Here is a 10,468-nt window from a genome sequence, read left to right on the forward strand (position 1 = left end):
TACAGAGCTGTCCTAGCCGGTTCTCTGAAATAAATAGAAAGCACTCCAGTTGCAAATCTGTGATGGGGTCACCAACCTGATAGTTAATCAAGCCAACCTTTGCACAGGATTAAAATTTGTACCCCTTCACAAATACCATCTGGTTGCATCTTTTAAGGCAGTATCATTTCAGAGATGTTCTAATTCCAGCTTGACTCATCTGTGGATACATTGTCAACCATTCTGATGCTGCCTGAAGATTCTGGGTGTCAGAACTTTTGCCCCTTTATGCTGGAAAACCAAGGCAGGGTTGTAAATAACCCAAGAGGAGCTGCTTGCTGCTTAGAGGGGTGTGATAAAACATTATGATGCACTGGTCATTGCAAGTAAGGCTCACTGGAGTTGCTTTCAGTAGACAGATGGACTACCTTAGATACCCACCTAAGATATCAGAGGGGACTTGGCAGGGTATGGATGGGATCCAGAGGCTAAGTGAAATAAACTGTGTGATGGAGCATGTGATGTCAGAGAGGTGTGACCTTCATTTGCAACTGTGACCAGCCTTTTAATAGCACCATCTGCTTAGCTATAGTAACAACACCACTTTTATGAGTTGAGAGTTGTATGTGCAGTTTCATTTGATACAGATGAGGAAGATATTGAAACAAGGGAGTCCTTATGGCTTAGAGCTATTATCCACTGAATATGAAAGAACACAGGAAAATTAAATTAGGACACATAGCTGATGAATTTGCTGAACAAAAGAAATGCAAAGTGATGCTTAAATTTATGAGAAGAAATATTACTATGATACGCTTATCTACTAGTTTGCAGATGGTAACAATTTTTTTTATGATTAACTGTAATGAAGAGTTGTGCTGAGCAGCTGAAGACGAGCTTCCATTGTGCTAGCTGTGTTCTGTTTGTTTCAGTTGGAGGAAAGGGATCCATACTGAAAACCTGCTACAAAGCCTATTTTTCTCTTCCTTCCGTTTCCTCTGTTCCTGGTCTCGATCCTCATTATTTTTTGCAATGGTTGATTGAATGATGTCCACAATGGCCCATGACTAAATTGACTAAACGAAACCCATTTTAATTGATGGACAGTGTAATTCTATTCAAGTCTATCCAGAATTAAACCCTGCTGATTTCAGTGGGCACTAGCCACAAAGTTCACATCCTATCTCCACTGGTTGCCAGCTGCTGGAAATTCAGGATGGGAGAATGCTGTTGTGCTCAGGTCCTGCTTTCAGGTTTCCCACAGGAATCTAGCTGGCCACAGTGAGAACAGGATGCTGGACTAAATGGGCCATTGGCCTGATCCAGCAGGTTATTTTTATGTTCTTACCTGCTCTCCCCTGAAAATATGCACAGGTTTGTAGCCAGAGTCAATTTCTGTGCTGTTTCCTTCTGTGCTGGTCCAGCAGAACCACACTCCCCCATCCATTTCCCAGTGTAAGTTATCCACCGAGGGGACCAAAGCTGTCTCCATCCAATAACCAGGCTTGAAACCAGCTTGAAATGGAGCTAGATAACCAAGAAACCCCTGGAGCTGAGATGCCACCACATGCATGGGATATTGGAGGCTGGCTGAGAAGTATCCAGTGTGGTGGGATTCAGGAAGGGCTTTTTTTGAGGGGGAAGGGCCGTCCTCCTTTAGGCATGCTGGAACATTGCCTTGTTGCAAGGAGGCACTGGCTACTCAAGCTAGTCCCCCGCTGGTCTTTTTAATGAGCCAGGAAGGGCAAGGATCTAACACACATAGTAGGAAAGTCTGACAAGCTGGCATTTGGGGATCTAGTCTGGTCATCAGAAATCCTGCAGGAAGGGAAATCTGATGAAATGGGGTTCTAGCTGCTGTGCCGGCAGAACTTATTTACTTTTGTTTCTTAGGAGCTGCACCACAGAATTTCCAGTTTTATCTCCCAAGGCTCTGTCCAAATACTTCAGCAAAAAGATCCCTTAAGTTTCCCACAAACACAAATGGAAACAGAAACAACATTGTAACAGGAAACATTGTACCAGCCATATCCTTAGGCAAATGGATATGGTTTCACATGGCATTCATTAAGATGATTTTTGTTAGCACCTGCTAGGAATCTTATTTGTTATTATATAATCTAATGAAAACACATCAAGAGACTAACATTGCTTCAGGGAACATTAAATAATGTAGTTTTCTGCTTCATGTTATTGGGGCCTCATCTGCACTAGGAAATCACACATTCATAACTCACTGCCCAATTAGCCAAAAATATAGTTTTATACTGGAGATATAAAAACACCATTGTAGTTCATTGCACACTTCCTGCCTGGCTTCCACACAGGTGGCAGAAAGTTCAGAGCAGCTTTTAAATGGTTGGTTTCCTTTCCTATGTATTTATTGTACCTTTTCTATCCGGCTTTCTAGCGCTATCATTTTTTTGTCCTCATTATTGAAAATATACTGTTAATTTGCTTGTTTAAACAGGTTATAAAGCTTTCATAGCAATATCAAATCAGATTCCCTAAACCCAGCTAATACTCAGAACTAGGAATGGGAGAGAATTCTGATTCACTTCAAATCTCTAAAATTCACAGTTTCTGAAATAATATGAGAACCAAAACATAAGCAATCCTTGGCATCTTCAGTATGGGCTGGGAAAGACCTGAAATCCAATCTGTGCAGAAAATACTGATGTAGATGCCAGGCCAGCTCTCTGGATGGCCATTGGCTTTGTTTCCTCCTCTTTTTTTGTTAATGAGCAGTGCTATCAATGCAATGACAACAGACTGTACTTTTCTCCGTTTGTTTTCTTCTAACTTGACTGTTTACAATTCCCACCTTGCAACCATGTACTTGCAACTTAGGATAACACTTCATACATCAGAATAAATGTGTTAGTCTTTAAGGTGTCTAGCTGTCTTTGCTGCAAGAGACACAACACAACCTAACCCTCCGGGGATTTTTTCTAACTTCCCCAAATAGTGGGCAGCCTTTTGAAAGTTAGTTCTCAAACCTTCAGAGCACAACACAGAAGAGTATCACAGGTGCCTCATCTGCACCATACATTTCAAGCTTTAAACAATCATGGCTTCTCCTCAAGAATCCTGGAAACTGTCGTTTATTAAAGGTGCTGAGAGTTGTTAGCTCTGCAAGGGGAAAGGGGGTCTTCTAATAATTCTCAGCTCCTGAACAAACTATAGTTCTCCCTTTCCTTTCTATCTCTTCCTCTCCTTGGTGTCTAATGCCAGCGTCCATTGAAAACTCTGATGGCTTTTATCCTGTGGTCATCACAGAAGTGTGGGATGTAATCCACTGGGAGCAGTCAAGTACAACAATACCTGTTTTGCTAGAGTGGTCATACAGGGGATGTTGGTCCAGCCAGTCAAAACTTCCTGTTCCTCCTGGCCTGGAGCATCCTTCCTTGCATGTGACTAGGAGGTGGGTGTGACCTTTCCAGACCTGGTAAAAGGCTAAGTCACGCAGCTACCTTCCTCTCTTCAATCTTCCTTTTGTCCTGCGAACTTCCTGGACTGGACTGCTGGCTGCCAGCCAAGCAGTCCCCCAGGTTCTCTCCTCTATGGGGTAAACCTGTTTGTACATGTTTGTAACTTTAAGCCTAAAGCCTGCCTTCAGGAATCACACCGTGCTCTGCCTGATCATGAGTAAAACTACTTTTTGTTAGTTATGAATAAGACTGTGGTGTCTTTATTCTTTTAGGAGGGATTCAAAGGAGTCCTACCAAGAATATTAGAACATATCTCAATCTGGGCAAGACAGATTGAATAGTTTATTGCCTTAAGAAACTCACATGAGTTGCAACTAGTTTTCTGCTGCGCAAGAAGGGGGATGCACTCTGCTAAGTGAAGAAACTTGCTAGCGCAAGTTGGGAAGGATATTAATAAACAATATATCCTCTCCTGCCACCCTCAACATTCCCACAAGAAGAGAGAGGCTTCAGCAGAAGTGGGCAACCAGGAAGGAATACTGAGACAGCTTCCTCAAGCTTAGACTTTGAAATTCACTTGGGGTGTGTGTGAGGAAGATGGAAAACTTGGCGGGGAACTTGATAGGGTTTGTGGGTGCCACAGCACCCATGGGCACAATGTTAATGGACCAGGGGCCTGATCTGGTATAAGGGCAGCATCCTACATTCTGGGCATAAAGCTCTTGACTTATTCCTCAGCACTGAAAGGATCTCAGATGGAAGGGCTTGGGAAGACCACACTGTAAATACGTGGAGCCTTTTGGGCTTTTCTCAAGGTCTTTAGACCAGGTGCAGAAGAGGACAGGCCTCTTGAACTTCTGCTTAAAAAGGGGGGAATTCTGCAGGTATAGCTTACAAGTGGTACCTCAGGTTACAAACACTTCGGGTTACAGACGCATCAGGTTACAGACTCTGCTAACCCGGAAGTAGTACCTCGGGTTAAGAACTTTACTTCAGGATGAGAACGGAAATCACATGGTGGCGGTGTGGTGGCAGCAGGAGGCCACATTAGATAAAGTGGTACCTCAGGTTAAGAAAAGTTTCAGGTTAAGAACGGACCTCCGGAACGAATTAAGTTCTTAACCAAAGGTACCACTGTATATGATGTTGAGTCTTTCCACCAGAACCTGCACATTCAAATAGAAGGTGCCTGTAATTTCATTCTGTTTAGTGTACCGTTGCATTACTGATTAATTGCCCCTTAATTCAGCAGCCTGTTCCCAAGGGAGTGGGGCTCAGTTACTCATTTTTAACTTTATTTTAGTTTGTTGCAAAATATTACTGAATGGGAAGAAATAAAAGGCAGAAACCACAAATAATAAGCTTTAATTAAAGTTGCAAGGGATTTCTGCTGAGTATTACTTACTTTTGAATAAACATTTTATATTTTATTCTGTTAACTACCCTTAAATCTTATTATGCAGAGTGGTATATAAATCTAATAAATAGTATATATATAAAAGATATTGGCCATGTGGATGGGCATTGCTGAAAAATGTATCACTCTATTAAGACCCATATGGAACCACCATTTTAGTTTAGTTAACTGCACACACCTTTATTTTTTGAGGCTATATGATACTAGGGAGCAATATTAAATGTGTTTTTTCCTTTTAACACTAAGAGATAACATTCGCTGATTAATTCATTAGTTATCTTTTTTCAGTATCTTAGAAATACACTTTTTAATGATTTTATAATGCACACATTTGCTTAAGCTTTTAACCTATTATTATTCTAACTGGTGAAAAGGTAGATGACTTATCAAATAAAAATATTTCAGTGGTAGGCAACTCTACTAAAAAAAGGAATAAATTACATCCAAACCACATCATCAGTTAGAGTTCCCCCCAATTACGTAAGTGTTGTTTGCCCATCTATAAGAGTTTTAGAACCACTAAAGTTCCACAGTGTGAGTTAAAAGATAAACGAGTCCTTGTCAAAAACAAACTCTGAGGCTATAAAAGCCACACTGACCTTTTTCCTTTTGAGATTAAGCTGAAGATTTGGGATAATTTTCATGGCACCTCCAATAAATTCTCAGAAGCTTGCTGGTAGGTGGTATTATAAAACTCATGCTAAAACATGAGCAACACAAGATTTGTTGTGCCAGTTGTCGCGCCCACAATCACATCCATGGTCACTCTTGCTCATAATCCTAGCCGTGACCAGCTGCAATGCCACAAGAAAACTCATGAGTTTTATGCCCCAAGCTATGCAAATTCTATTTTCCCCCATAACCAGTCTTAACAATATTAGCTGTTACTTCTCACTTCTCCATATCCTGTGTAAACTTTCAGTTGAGTCAGAAAAAATCAGCTACCATTATTAAATCAGAGTTTTTGTGACCATGATTCTAGTCCCCCAAAGGGCTATGTTTGAATAATTTTTACTAAACGGAAAACCTCACTTTCTTTTCAATGCTAAAATTAGGCTACCACAATATTTTTTTTACATTTTGTTCTAATTACGCAGAGGCTCAAAATGCAATTGCGTCAGTGAGACTATAAAAAACAGTTGATGGCAAAATTCACAACCCTTAGATTGCACTATTCACTATCAAGTATGTTTTTCATTCTTCTTATAAACATTCCACAATCTGAACTGTGAAGGGAACTTAGAGACAAAATAAAGCTGATTTTTACAGGATAAGGTTTTTCTTTTCAAAATTGTAGCTCACTCAGTGGAGCAGTTTACCAGCCTTTCTGTGTCTTACATCAGTTTGAAACATTATTCATTTGAGAAAGAGAACCTATTTCTAGTTCTTAGCATGCATCTTTAGCTCCCACCAAGCAAACTGAATTGTATATTGGCTTAAATATGGAAGTAATTGAACCTTCACAATAAGTGCAATATTGGATACCTATATAGGAGACAAGCAGAAGAAAGCCAAGGGTGATAAAGCTCAAAGATAAACTACTGTCATTTTATTTTGGATCAATTGATAATTGACCTGGCATAAAGGATAATAAAGGGAAATCGTTTTCTGGTTATTCTGCCTCCAACAGTAATTACATGGAACATTTTTTCTGTGGATGAATATGGCATCATTGACGTAACTACTATTTTTGAATGTGGATGGTGCTGGAGAAACACAGAAAATCATTAGGTACTTTAGAGCATCTTTTTAAATCTGTAACCCTAAAGTACATACAAGATATGTACTTTCTTTTTTAAAAAACACAAAAGAGTTCCAGCAACAAAAAAACAAAAACAGACAGTTTTCCTACCATGAAACTTTAAATTGGCAAGCTTTGGATCTATGTCATTTGTATTAAAATGGATGCAACCAAATCACTGTAATTATACTGGTCCTTCAAGCTGTTTTAACCACCATTTACTGTATTTCTGAAGTGCCTCCCTGAGTACCAGCTGTAAAAGGATATCAGAGATGCTTTGATTCCTATGCCTGGACTAATGATAACAAACACTCATCAGTATTCAGGAAGATTGACCTTGGTCACCTGGTGTATCAAAAAGTCCTATTTCATCAAATCATAGAGTTGGAAGGGACTCCAAGGGTCATTTAGTCCAACCTCCTGCAATGCAAGAATCTCAGCATGTGGTCCCCCGTACAATTTGAAGCTTGCTTATCTTTTGCAAGTGGGCCAGCTGTTTTACTGCTGCACCACTTTGGGTATGGGGGGGTATGGGGTGTTAGGGAAGACAAAGGGCCATATTCAACTTACGGTACTGGTGCCACCACTGAAAGCCCATGCAAGGACTACGGCTGGTGCAGTGGGGCTTTCCCCCCAAACTGCACAAGTTGCTGGGAGAATTCCCAGAACAGAACATGGTGCTGGAGAAGGCACATTGTTCCACCAGGTAGGCAGAAATGTTTGGGCTGCTGGAGTGATCCACTTAGCACTATGTTGAATTCCTCCTGAAGCAAATGTGTAGTTAGGTAAAAATAATAATGATCACCATCATGGAATATTCCAGCCTCTGGTTGCATTTAGCTCTTCAAGCTTTAGTACACCATATATTTTGGAAAAATTCTCAAGCACCCTATGAGTCTGTTGTTTATAGTCTTCCTTTCATTGATTCCATGATTCAAGAACACAGTATCTTCCCCTGTACTCACAGTTTGTTTACTTTGTGTGATTCCAAGGGATGCAGTTGTGTCCAGACTCCTGTGGGTTTAGAAAATAAGCCAAATAACTCTAACAAATAACAAAGGACTATCTTGCATCTAGTAACATGTGGCTAAAAGCAGATAACATTGACAGTATAGCTTGTTTGCCTCAGAACAATGAAGCCACACTTCAGTAGTGTGCAGCCAACCTAATTACCTCTGAATAATGGAGAATTCGTTAATTATTATCCCGTCAGTCAAAAACTCTTATTAGACATGGAGATGATGTCATATCACTGCATAAAAAGCATGAGCAAGATAAACAAGATGTATAAATATTGTAAATAAACAAATAAATCTCACTTGCTCTGTAGACCATTTTATGACTTTCTGGTGCTCTCTCTAAGAACTAAGAAAGGTGATTTTGTGCTAAACCTAGAACTTGCTTATGACTGATTCATACCAGCCTGCCCTTCTCATAAGATTTTCTGGAGAGGTCCTTATTCAACTACGCAGCTGAGGTATACTGTGCCTTGACAAATATTTCTTTCATGGTGGCACAAAATTGGAATGCTCTCCTTAAGGAGGCTGGTCAAGCAGGGCCATTATAAACTTTTTGATGCCACATGAAGACCTACCTATTTGCTCAAGCATTTTAGGGCACTTCCAGACTGTTGCAATTTATGGGTGGGACTCAGTCACATATTGTCAAATTCAAGTAGTGCAATTATAGTCGATTGTGAGGGGGTGTTGTGTAGCAACCCACTTTGGCAAAAGATCAATCTTTTTGTGATGAGGAAGGCGGTGGGAAAATACACTGAAAAGTGTGAGATAAACACATAACAGATGCAATGTCATCTAACCTCGCTGCAGACAAATCAGAATGAATGGTCAATAAACAGGTCTTCTGGGAGAGGCCTTAGATTACAGATGTGTTTTGCAATTTGTATTCTGTTTTTAGTTTTTGGTTCATTTTAATGTGTCTTTTTTGTGCTTATTTGTTGGCTTCAAATTTCTATGCTGTGTTAATTTTATCTGTGCTTTTTGTACACCACCCTACTGCGGATAAATACTTAAAACAAATAGTAAATAAATAAAATGAATCCTAAGCAGATTGTGCCTTCAGTACAAACCTACGACCATCATTATTTTCACATGTGTAACAACCTGAATAACTCACAGCACAGTGACGGTTTAAGAATGCTGAATGTATGGTGTGTTCCTTTGAATGGAACCAGATTCTTCCTTGTAACTTCTGCAGGTACTTCCTGACTTTAATGTCAAAATGCATCTCATTCCTTCATTTGCCATTATTTTAATGATACTATCAATTATCAAACAGAGGGAAGGGAAACACAACCCAGCTGTATCCCCCTCAATGACATTTCCAATTTCTTCTTCTCCATTTACCGCAATATTTTTGTGCCTAGAGTTTCAAAACACTCACTTGTTCTCGTTTTTAACTCTGGGGTTCAATTATGCATTTCCCAGTTCACCTTGATAGTCTCTGCTCTTGAGCCATTTGACACAGGCTACTAATGCGCGAAGATGAGGAGGTGTTGCCTTGACATGGGTTTACTTGGAGAGTCAATGCCTGAAAGAACTGCAGAATTCTGAAGCAAGCAGCAGCTCATTGATGTCATCGGGCACCTTATCCTGATTTCTGATTGGATAAAGCACTTGATGATGAAGATAAAGCTTATTGAAACAGAACTGCCAAATACCAAAATACATTAATCCAGTAATTTCCCCCAGTGCTGCTTCAATGGTCATTTAGACATAAAAGGAAATGCCAATGCCTATAGGCTTAAAGGCAATACAGTTTGTTTTCTAAGCAACTTAGGGACATCTAATGCAACCGGGATCTTGTAGACTCTTAAGAAGTGATGGTTTGACACTGCTGTATTTTTACTGATCTCCCATGTACAGAGAAGGATATTAAACCATAAATAGCTCTTACTTTTCTATTGATTTTTTAAGGTAGACTCTCTGATATAGACTCCTTTCTTAATTTAAGTGTTTAATGGTAGAGCTGAGAATGTTTGGATAAGCCCATGTAGTGAGCACGTTTTCCATTGTTCAAAGGGGGAGGCTAGTCTAAATTCATGATCATGGAGCAATTTAATTAAAGACAGCAGATAAATCTCCAGTATCTGACTTTGCTTTCCTCACTCCGTCTCTGCAATTGATCACACTAATAGAAAATACAGCATTGTTTTGTCTAGAACAAAGAATTATGGGCTATATCCTTCCTGTTGAAGAAAGTGGATACACTCCCCATTCTCCCCCTGCCCCCAGCATCCTCAACACATGCAGCCCTTCTGCTGTCAACCATGTAGCTCCTTCCTAAATACCCAGGCAGCTGCAAAAGAGCTGTTAAGGTCTGTTGTTCCATTTCCTTGCTTCAAAATGAGATATGGAAAAGGACTATTGCTTACCTATTGGCATGAGAAAGTCTATTCATGTTCTCTAGTGACTTTAAGAGTTTTAAATAAAAAGCATATTTCAAGCCCTAAATGTCTTTGATCAACTAAATCTGTGATGAAAATCTGGAACAACCATCCCCAGAAATTAGCACCTACAGTAACACCACTGCCCTCCTTCTTAACAAATCAGTTTAGAGGGAAAAGGTTACCCACAATGACAGATGCATCACTCTGGACTCAACAAAATACGTCATACCTTCTTAACTGGTTAAGAGACAGAAGCATAATTTTCACATAAAGTGTCTCGTGTACCTTTCATACACAAATCCCAACATCAGAGTCTCTGTCTAGTACTTTATTGTGGTTTATTTAAATGACATTAAAAGTAAAGAAAAACATATACAAAATGTTAATGGGAGAAAAAACAAGCCATTCAGCAGAACCACCTTCATCCTTATAACAATAGAACCCTGAACCCAATAATTCTAAAACTGGACCCACAAATGGTTTGTGAAAAT

The sequence above is a fragment of the Podarcis filfolensis genome, assembly GCF_964270895.1.
Source record: "Podarcis filfolensis genome assembly, chromosome: 11".
Classification (NCBI taxonomy): domain Eukaryota; kingdom Metazoa; phylum Chordata; class Lepidosauria; order Squamata; family Lacertidae; genus Podarcis; species Podarcis filfolensis.